This window comes from Anopheles marshallii, chromosome 2 (assembly GCF_943734725.1).
Source record: "Anopheles marshallii chromosome 2, idAnoMarsDA_429_01, whole genome shotgun sequence".
Classification (NCBI taxonomy): Eukaryota; Metazoa; Arthropoda; class Insecta; order Diptera; family Culicidae; genus Anopheles; species Anopheles marshallii.
In genome coordinates, this window is record NC_071326.1 from 15,020,048 (window position 1) to 15,030,364 (window position 10,317).

Genomic DNA, 10,317 nt, shown 5'->3' on the forward strand with positions numbered 1-10,317 from the left:
CCAGCAACGAGTTTTCACTGCTTACAGTTTTAAAGCCGAGAAACACGAGCTGGGAAAATTAGCCGTTGGTCCGTAAAATGCACGACGGAAGGCGCTACCGCAATCAATTTTCCAAAGCTAACACCACCCCCAAAAACTCCTCCACCACTATCGCCACGAGCGGAGATATTTATTTATTGTTGTAGCAACTTTTTCACTTATCAGCTTCGGTTATCTTTTCGGTGCGCTCAGTTTCGATCGTACCAATCACTTCCGGTATATTGCGCTGGTGACTTCCGTTTCGATGAGTAACCATCGGCGGAGGATTGCTTCCTGCGAGTTCCTGCCGCTGATGGGCGTTCGGTGCGTTTCGGTTGCCCGAATGGGTTCCGTGTGCCATTCGAACTCGTGAGCAGTTGGAAGCGATGGGACAATCCTTCGTACCGTTCAATCGCATCTCCATCCGATCCGATGGTGGACCCTTCGCGCGTTGTATCTTCTACCGAGGTCGAACTTTGTTCGAGGCTGGTGGCAATATCCTTGCGCCTTGTTGCGCCGGCCGTCATAACCATTACGGTCGGGTTCATTGTCTCCATGTGTTCCTTGAGGCAGCTTTGCAGCAGATTGAGGAAGTAGAGAAACGCCAGCAGAGTAAGCGCGGACAGTGCCGCACCTTTGCCTTTGCCAGATTTTCCGTGCGATGGGGCCGGCCACAGTGGAGGCAGCGAGTGAATGACGGTCGGAGGTGTCGGATGGGGTGGAGGGTGTGGTGGTGGCGGAGGGTGGTAATCGTATCCTCCGGAGCTTCCGTGGGCGCTGCCTCCGTACCCATCGGCCGACGAGCTGAATTTCATACCGTATCCCTGCGATCCATCGCCGGCAGCAACAAGCGAATGCACCGGATGGTGCATTGGATGGCCCGCGTAAAACGATGACACATCGTACGGCGATCCGTACCCCGGTGACAGCGGCATGGTCGGTTCTAAGCCACCGGATGCGTACGGGTTCCAGCGGTTCTGTACGAGCTGGCTACGATCGACAGCTCGCGGTAGGACAGCACCAATCGAATTCACCACCATCGCCGCTACAATGCAACTGTCGCACTGGTAACACGAATGCAGCGCACCAAGCCATGCCACACGACCAGCGTCAATTGGCACTGATTCTGACACCGAAAGGCAGAGCCGTGCGATATGACGACAAAACACGACTCACGAGAAAACGCGAGAGAAAGTGGAAACAGACGACCGGCATGCTGCTAGCAACTGTAGGCAACGGTAGGGAAATTAAAAGAAAAATCATCCCATTGCAAACATATGCTTAATCTGTACCGAGGCGCATCGGTGCGGGTGACACAAGAGCGTCTGCTGGAGGGAGCATGGTACCGAACTCATTTGGTCGAGTGACGATTCAATGCTCCACCGAGGTACAGTGGCTGTGTGACTAAGAGTGGTGAAAACAAATGGAAATTACCACTCATTACAAGGCTTGTTAAATGTCTATCATGAAGGGGTGCTCAGTCGAAGTTGCGTTTGAAGACAAACAGCTTAACGCACCAAAAGTTGTCTTAAATGTGTAAACAAAGCAAGGTACAAAGAGCGTGCCATTGAAAGTTTACCTGTAATTTATTGTATTCCCTAATGAGTTATACAAATTCATCAAATTGAACAGAGTGGACCCAAAAGTTGTATATCTAAATTTTGTGCACAGAAATGCCCTAGGTTTTAAAGCCCTGCTGAGTGTCTAAATGATAAGGTTTTCTTATCATTAAGCGGTCAATGCGTTGTAGAAAGTTCAGTGAATTTCGCCTATAGTTCAAAGTAAAAGATACTTGCAGCGATAGGAATGAAGAATGGATAAACGAGTCTATGGGACATGATAGAACAAGATGCGATAGATAAGTTCGACCGTGATGATTTCAGATTGATGAGAAAAAGACTTCAAGATTCTTGTGAGCTCTAGTTTTGGAAGACCGAATTCGTAACAACTGAGACACTAAACCAATATTTAGCCAAGTCTTGCCCCTACACCTAACTTTAAGGCTTAACCAAATTGAGGCGCTTTGAATATTTTTAATTCCGAACGCGAATTGCAGTTTAGTGGCGCATCAAAAAAACAACTATTTGTCAATTAACAACTATTTATCAAACACCAAACCGTAATATTTGGCAATCAACGAGATATCAGATGCTGGTTGAAATATCTTTCGATCATCAAATATTCGACAAACACTATGCCACATGTGAAATTGTTAATTACTACAGGTTCTAAGAGGCTAACATGCGGTACTCCAATACTTACTCTTTTGTTAAAAAAGACTCTTTTGTGTACTTGTTGCCAAAGCTTCGTTCTTGCTTTGTTTCTTCTTCGTTTTAAATTTTAACTCTTGATTTTTAATTTGACGCACACGAAACCGTTTCTTTTAAAGAACTTCCAAACAGCACCGTGTACATGAAAAAATTTCATATCCGTGATATATCCGTCTGCCATCCGTGTTTTACTGGGTTTGGAAGCGTTTTCACATTTCTGGCTGCATAATTTGCATGTTTCGACGACGAAATATGTTTCGAAAGGAGGAACTTTACACTGTATCATATAAACATTCCTAAACGTCCCTCACCAATGTACATTAAAATTGTTTATGCCGCGACGAAAGCACACAACCCACACAACTCTCTCGGGTTGTCTGTTGTTTCGGTGCTGTTTAGACGAGAGCTGCGACCTGCGACGATTTTGAGTGGGACAGATTAAAATTTATTTTTTGTTTGATTTTTTTCTTCTCAACTACACATACAAAATGGAATTCAGGCAAAACACAGGGTTGGAAAACGTCCTAGCCAGCACGATTGATACGAACGTGGCACATGAGATTTAACTAGCATCCCACACGCCACTACCGAACGACGCCTTTTGTGGCCAATAGATTGACGTATGAATTGTCCAACCAGTTCACCACCCTGAAGGCAGAAGCATCCATTTGACCTGATGTGAAGACCGCCATCGGTCGTTAGGATCGTTTAATCTCCGCCCGAGCTCGCTTGGGGATACACAGCTACTCACCTCCTAAACTCCCAAAGCGTTGGGGATGACACATGGATTAAGTGAAAGGAGTAGAAAAAAACTGCTTTGCTTCTGCTTGGACTTTTAACCATGCTTGCCGTCCCGTCGTTTATCCGCCTCTTCGCCGGTTTTGGAACCATTGTTGGCATTTCGTAGCGGTTTGGCATGGGACGACGGAATTAGCCGACAGGACGAGAAGATCAAACGCCGACATGAAGCCCTGCCCCAGGGGATGGTGCATTTTTACAGTTTCTCTCTCTCTCTTTCCTCAGAGAATCCCCCTACCGCCTCCCCCCCCCCCCCCTCCTCTCTTCCCAGCCAGGGAGTATCCCCACATCTGGTACTCATCACCGAGGCGTCCTTTTTACGTTCTTGCATTAATTCGCGTACCGTGCCAGGGAACTGCAGCGCGTCCGGTGGGAGTTGTGTGACTTCAAAAGCAGAAGTTAATTTCGTCCCATTTTGTCGCCTTTCAAACCACTTCACACAGCGAAGCGAAAACCCAGAACCCCCCGGGTTGAGGACACTCGGCAATATGGAAATTCCAAAACCCTCACACGGTTTTCCTTTCTTTTCGTTTGCTGAATTATTTATTAACTTTTTAACTGGATTTTTCCCTCACCAGCTTATCACGATGTATAAAATGGCTTTATCTGGCGAGTTTTGTTCGCCTTGGTCCATTTTTTACTACGCTGCTGCGGGCTACGTTGGGCTACCGGCTGGCGGAAATGGGTGGGAGATTTCTTGTTGCTTTTGCTCCAATGCCCAAAAGCGTTGTTGGCGCTGCAATGGAGTCGCTTTGTGTTATCGCACTGCAATGAGAAGGTAACATTTTCTTTTCGCATGCGAATTTTGCCCGGCACAACGCGAAGAGTGTCTCGCCAGCTTCGATTTACATCGAGCGGTGGAAGGGATTTTAGCTCATCCATACAGCGCCACATTCCATCTTTAGTCTTTTTTGCCCTTTCTGGTGTGGTGCTATTAGTAGAGTGTATCCCATTCATCAGTTCAGACGTGGTTTTGTTCGCTGAGCCTATCTATAAAAGCACCTCATCGAGACGCATCGGTTAGCATTTTATTAACCTTTTTTTTCATAGAAAATTGAAGTGATAACGAGACAACAAATAATGTTCGCACGAGATTTCTATCTATCTACACAGTATTATCACATGGCTTTAGTTAAGTCTGTTTTATATTTAGTCCCGTTTTCAGCTGTGAAACATGCAGGACACTTTAAAATTTCGTAGTAGATGTGGGGTAGATGTCACTAGAATTGTTAGGAATGTTTTTAATGATTATGCAGTACGATTTCCTTTTAGCTATGTTTAGTTTTTATCCTGTTTATTTTTTAGTTAGCATAACTATAAACTATATCGTCAGTAAAAAATAGTCTTTTGGAAGTATATTCAAACACAAGACATTAAATCCGAGACATTCGTCCGGAACAAATGCAATTAGTCTGTCAACACTTGTCCTTTGTTGTTGGGAAAATCAATGTATGGGACGACTAATGCTTCTCCCAATATTTCTGTTGGACATTGTTTAAGTGTCAAGAAATGATTTCCATATGCTAATGGGACTGCTTTTTCGTTTGGATATCGATATCGATATATTTCGACAATACCGATTTCGGTTTAGAATATCCATCAGTCAAATGCTGTAAATGCATAACCACATTTAGAGGAGTAATTTACCCAGAAGCCCGATAATTAAAAAAAAAGTTTTCCCCAAGTGTTGGGTAGATGGTATTTCTAAAAATAAATAAAACTTTACATATTTTAAAAGGTGATTACAAATATTTATAATGTTGACGTGCAAAATATTCAATATTTTAACAATAAAATTATTTAATTAATTGCATTAAATTAAAACAAAAATTATTAACACTAATAACTTATTAAACAAACAAAGCATTTTCATAAATTGGAAATTTTTAAACTTGAAATCGGCACGATTTAAACGAAACAATATACATTAAAAATTCATACAACTGAAACACATACAATGTTTACATCATAATTGTGAGTAAAAACTATGTTAAACTGAAATAATCTAATTAAAAATTTTAAATTGTTTTACATTTTATTAAAAAAAATAATTAAGTCTGCTCACAGGATACATTTTAACTCTTACAAACATTGTTTTAAGAAAAAGTATTTATGGAATTAGATAAATTTACTCTTTTGCATACTTTTGCAATCATTCTTATAGGTTTAGTATTCATGTAGGTTTATGAGATAGGTATTTTCAGCAAAAAAAAATACGCTAGTATAAATTTTATGTATTCTTACTACCGTCTCATTTCATCATTTGGTTTACCGATCATTTCATTCATTGGTGCTGTAATGATTGTTTTTTTTTTATTGTAAAAGACTAAGATAATTCATCACAAATACAGTGAATTCTCCATAATATCCATCTACCAAAACTTTAATTAATTCGAAATACTATTGTAGAAAATCTTAATTTTTTGTGTTTTGTTACGCATGGAAAGAACGATGTTAGTAGATCTATTTGATTTTCCACGTTAAAGCTTCCATGGAGCAAACAAAAATTGCCGCCTATAGCCATGAGCATTTGGGCATGAAAATGATACCGAGCAACACCTTCATCATCTTTGTGCGGGAGGGCCGTATGCTACATGCTACCGTTTAATAATACAACCCGAGAACGTAAACGGTAATGCGTCCTCCCTTTACTAGCTATTATTTGTCGCGTCATAAAAACGCACTTGCGCACGTACACGCACACACACACACACCTGCCATTCTCATCGGTTCCCGTTCGCTTATCAAGGCGCGTTCCATTATGGTTGCCGGTTGCTCATCATTATCATAACTATCGTAATCAAACCGTCTCCACAAAAGCCTGTCGGTCGAACGACCCGGTGCGTTTGCCAGCAACCACCAGCGAAGCATTAAGCTCCCGTACCGTGCCAGTGTCGCATTGTGTGTGTGGGTATGTGCGTTGCCACTGCCCGCTGTAAAGTGTACTAGGCCATCCGAAACACCACGTCATAAAACACCGTACCGGTCCGGGGTTTTCTTGTTTTTTTTTGCCGGCGATGAATAAAATATAGCGCACAGGAATTTTCATTAGTACACGTACAGCCGCGTTACGTTTTTCCTTCCATTTTCACATCCGCTTCTACGGGGAAAGTTTTCACTTCCGGGTGACGCGAACGCTTTCCGCACGCCGTGGCCAATGTATTAGCAAATCATCGTCACACTTCACGCGCGCGTCAACTCCTCAACTCTGACATTTTTCCCCGGGATCAATCTTTGACTTGTGCGGTTCGGTCGGGCGGGCGCAGGCAGCGCGGCTGTGATCGTGTTGCCTCTAGTCGGTCCGTTCTGGATCCGGTTTGCATTTTATTACCTACCTGCTACCTGTGTGTCGGCACTGCGTCTTTCCACGGGGGTTGGATCAAAAGGGCACATTGTGCGCCGGGAACGTCACATAAGAACGTCACAGCACGTGCGGAAAACTCGCCCCAAACCCTAAAAGGAAGGAGACAAAATGAAGCCACTCCACATGATCACTCCAAACCCACCAAGCCGGATGGAAACTCATTTCCATCTTCGCGAGTGTGTTGTTTTGCGAGCATGTGTGTGTGGATGTTATGCGGTAGCCACAAACAAGGTGATATATGGAGTGGTGCTGTTTACGTACTTCTGGAAAGTTTCTAGTGGCATCAGGCATGTCTTCCTCAGCTAGGCAGCTGCAGTACCACGCGCTATCCGCTCAGACGAAACATAGTTCGATGTTGCCAGTCTCCATCAGTGCGAGTGTGTGCTCGTATATTTTTTGTTACACTCAACACATCCACATTCTCTCAGCTGTAACGCTTCAATTCCATTAAATAATTAGTTTTCACTTCAACTCGCTTCACACGTCACAACTAATCGCACTCTTTCTAGTGAAGTGTGACGCGCGAACATTCGTCCCGTTCGGTGGAGTTTGCGACTCACCCCCAGAGTTTGGCACCATGTTTGCACCATGTCGTCACACTGTGGACGGCAGTTGTGTTGTGTTATCCTTTTTAGCTTCTATATACTTTTAGAAAAAAGATCTGGGTCGTTCCGCTTTCGGTGACGCGAGGATTCCCAACTCCCGCGCAAACGTTGGCCAATGTTTCATGAATGTATAATTTATCTTTTAAATGTGACCACTGTGCCATTTTCCTGGTTGGCGCTGTCAACTCGCAACTGCACTTACCTCGGTGCACTTTTTCTATGTTCCTATGTTGTTACCATTTCAAGCGGTTTAGAGCGCTGATGCATGTGCCAGCTTTTAAGTGCTTCTCGTCAGCCGCCAAGAATATGTTAAGCCTTCCGTCATTGCAAATAGGAACCTTTCAAAGGAAAACGCGCGATGCCGGCTCATTTTCCATGTTTCCATTTGCGTTCGGTTTAATTGTATAATCATTGTTCCATATTCACAAGACACACAAACCGATGGGAAAGCATTCGCTTTCTCTTCGCTTGGTTCCTTTCCATACCCGGCTGCCCGGCCAACGATCCCGATACCTGTTGTAAAGTTTTAACGAAACCGGGGCTCATTACAATATTCATGGGCCCTTCAATCTTTCTTCGGGGTGCTGGATGGATGCAAATTTTGCGTGAAACCGTGAACGGTTTATATGTTCGAAACAACATTTGCCCTCCATTTGAACAGTGGGACTCGGAAAATATTTGCATTCAAAAAAAATCTGTCTATATTGCGTAGTTCTAGCAAAATAAATAATCAAAGAACAAAAATGTTACAATTACAATTTGAAAAATAGATGTAATATCTACCGATAATAACCGATATAACCGATAGTAATTCTTAAGATCATTTAAAATGATCAAAATCAGAATCTTTAAATTTTATTCATATAGATTTTTGGCAGAAGGCATGGAAACGATTTAATTATTTTATTTTTGGCCCTTGATACCATTTATTAGGAAGCACTCCGAACATTTTGAAGATAAAGATGTTCCAAATCTATAACTTATATGCTAATCTTCGGTTTCTGGCATGTCTCGTATCGAGGATGAAAAATTCCTATGAAATATTGAAATAGTGTGATTACTATTTTCTTAATAACTTTTTCTTTAAAGATTTTTGAGTTTACTCGGAAATGTTTTAAGCCATTTCTGAAGTAGACCTGTTCGCACTTTTCACAGAAATGGTTACTACTTTCCACATAAATGCAACATTTGAAATCATAATCCAAAATTTTGTTACCCTTACCCAAATCATAAATAGTTTTTTAATTCATTCAATGCAGATCTATGGTCCTATATTTGGTCTTATATCAAGTCCTGTTTGTTTTGGATATCTTTGTTCAGTTTTTGGGCAGTTTTTGTGTTTCGAGATGCAAAACATCCATAAAAGATGTAACTTATTTTAATGTATTTTAATTTTTCATTTACAAAACACCTTGTTACTAACAGAATCAGAAAAAAATGTGAGATTTTCTGGAAATCACATTTTGACCATATATGTACCGACGGAGTCTACTGTGCGTTGATGCGATTACCAAAAAAAAAAAAGAAAACCGTGCCTCTCATGCGATGTTTTACGACCGCTTTTATTGAATGGTTACATTTCGGAGGTTTCCGGTCTTAAAACAAAAAGAACCTCCTGACGCAAACTTTACAAAGCCAGCGTATGTGCGATGAAACCAATTCATGGTATTTGTCGAAAAATTTGCACTCCTTTCGAGTGCGTTGTTTTATTTTCCACCTCGTTTATTTATTTTTTGTTTATTTTTGCACTCTTAGGGCGCCATTCGGGAAACCGTAAAACCGCATTCTAGCTGATCCGCACACGGCGCCTGTTCGATGGTAATTTTTTGGAAATTTGATACGTTTCCTGGAAGAAATAAAACCACCATTCTTTGTCGACTTTTGTGCGAGTCACAGGAGAGAGATGCATCATAAAATTTCACCTCCTTGCAGTTCAGTCTTTCAGGCTGGCCACATATTGGATTTGGCGTATTGGGAAATGTGAAATCGCACCATCCAGTCCATTTTGTGCAAAAGTGAGTTTGACTTTTTTCTGGTGTGTCATCAATTTTTAAACGTCGTCAAACTTCCATTCTCCGCCCGTCTGCCATTGGACCGTTGGAAGAAGCAGGCCTCGGTCTGTTTGTTCTGAAACGAAAAAAAAGGAATTCTTCATGCAATCGTGTGTTTGCCAGCAAATTCCTGCTCGTTCCTTTGTGCGCGACTCTATTTAGATAAAGCAGACACACTGCTCAAACCCAACGGCCCTACCGCGAGTTTCTGGGCCATTCGTCAAAAACTAAACAGCTGGAAGGTTGCACTACATAAAAGAAAAGTACTACGGAAAACGACTCCAAGCTAGCTAAACACCTTTGCACAACCAAAAAGAAGACAAAAGCTCGCATTCGGAAAAGCTTCCGAATCGGAGTGGGCTTCGAGGAACGTTTTTTTATTGCGGTCGCGCTGTCTGTTTGGATAGTTCTTCGGTTTCGGCATTCGGGTCCCATATTTATCCATCATCGTGTGCTTTGTGTGCCCGAGTACGTCAACAATCTGTCCATCATGCTGTCGCAGAAATAATATTATTCAATTTCCAAAAGGTAACCGTTTCCTTGGGTACGGTGCCGTGCAAATTCACTTGCTGCCCAGTCGATCAGCCGTCGAAACAATTGATCGCACTGATCGAACATACAGTACGGTGATCGTTGTCTGGGTGGATTGGTTGGTGTTATGGTTATGTGAGGGTGGTTTTTTTTTTGCTGGTAGCAACGGAACAATACCGTAGGAAATACCAAAAGGTGAAACAAAACGTCCACAACCGAACCCGTGAAAGAATGCTCTCAAACTGGGGCGAATGCCAACGTTTATTCTACCATTTTATGTGCATCTATGAAAATTCGCTTCCGAATGCTCGGTTGTGTAAATAGCTTCAGTGTCTGTGCCTGATATCGGTGGCTAAAAAAAATCGAATTTCAAAAGCCGAACTTTTAGGGGAAAAGCCTACCCCCGCCCCGGGAGCGAACCAGACCGAACCAGGGCACCAAACAAAAGCCGCCGAAAGCAAGACAAGGTATAAATTGCGACTGTTCGCCTTCCGTTGCACGGGGGATCGAAATTCCCTTTTCGCATTTTGCACGCACGAAAACGCTTGTGTGCCCGCGAAAAGGGGACAAAATTCCTCCTTTCCTTCCTCCTGCGCGTTTTCCCTGCCCCCAACCCCCTGTTCTACCGGGAACAAAACGATGGACGATAAATGTGTCACATGCTTCGTTCATGCAGCATA

General features: G+C 42.6%; 1 pseudogene; it reads right to left on the bottom strand.

Annotated features, from left to right (window-relative positions):
* Positions 1-227: 227 nt before the first annotated feature.
* LOC128715976 (uncharacterized) lies at positions 228-1,373 on the bottom strand (annotated as a pseudogene).
* Between the last annotated feature and the right edge of the window lie 8,944 nt (positions 1,374-10,317).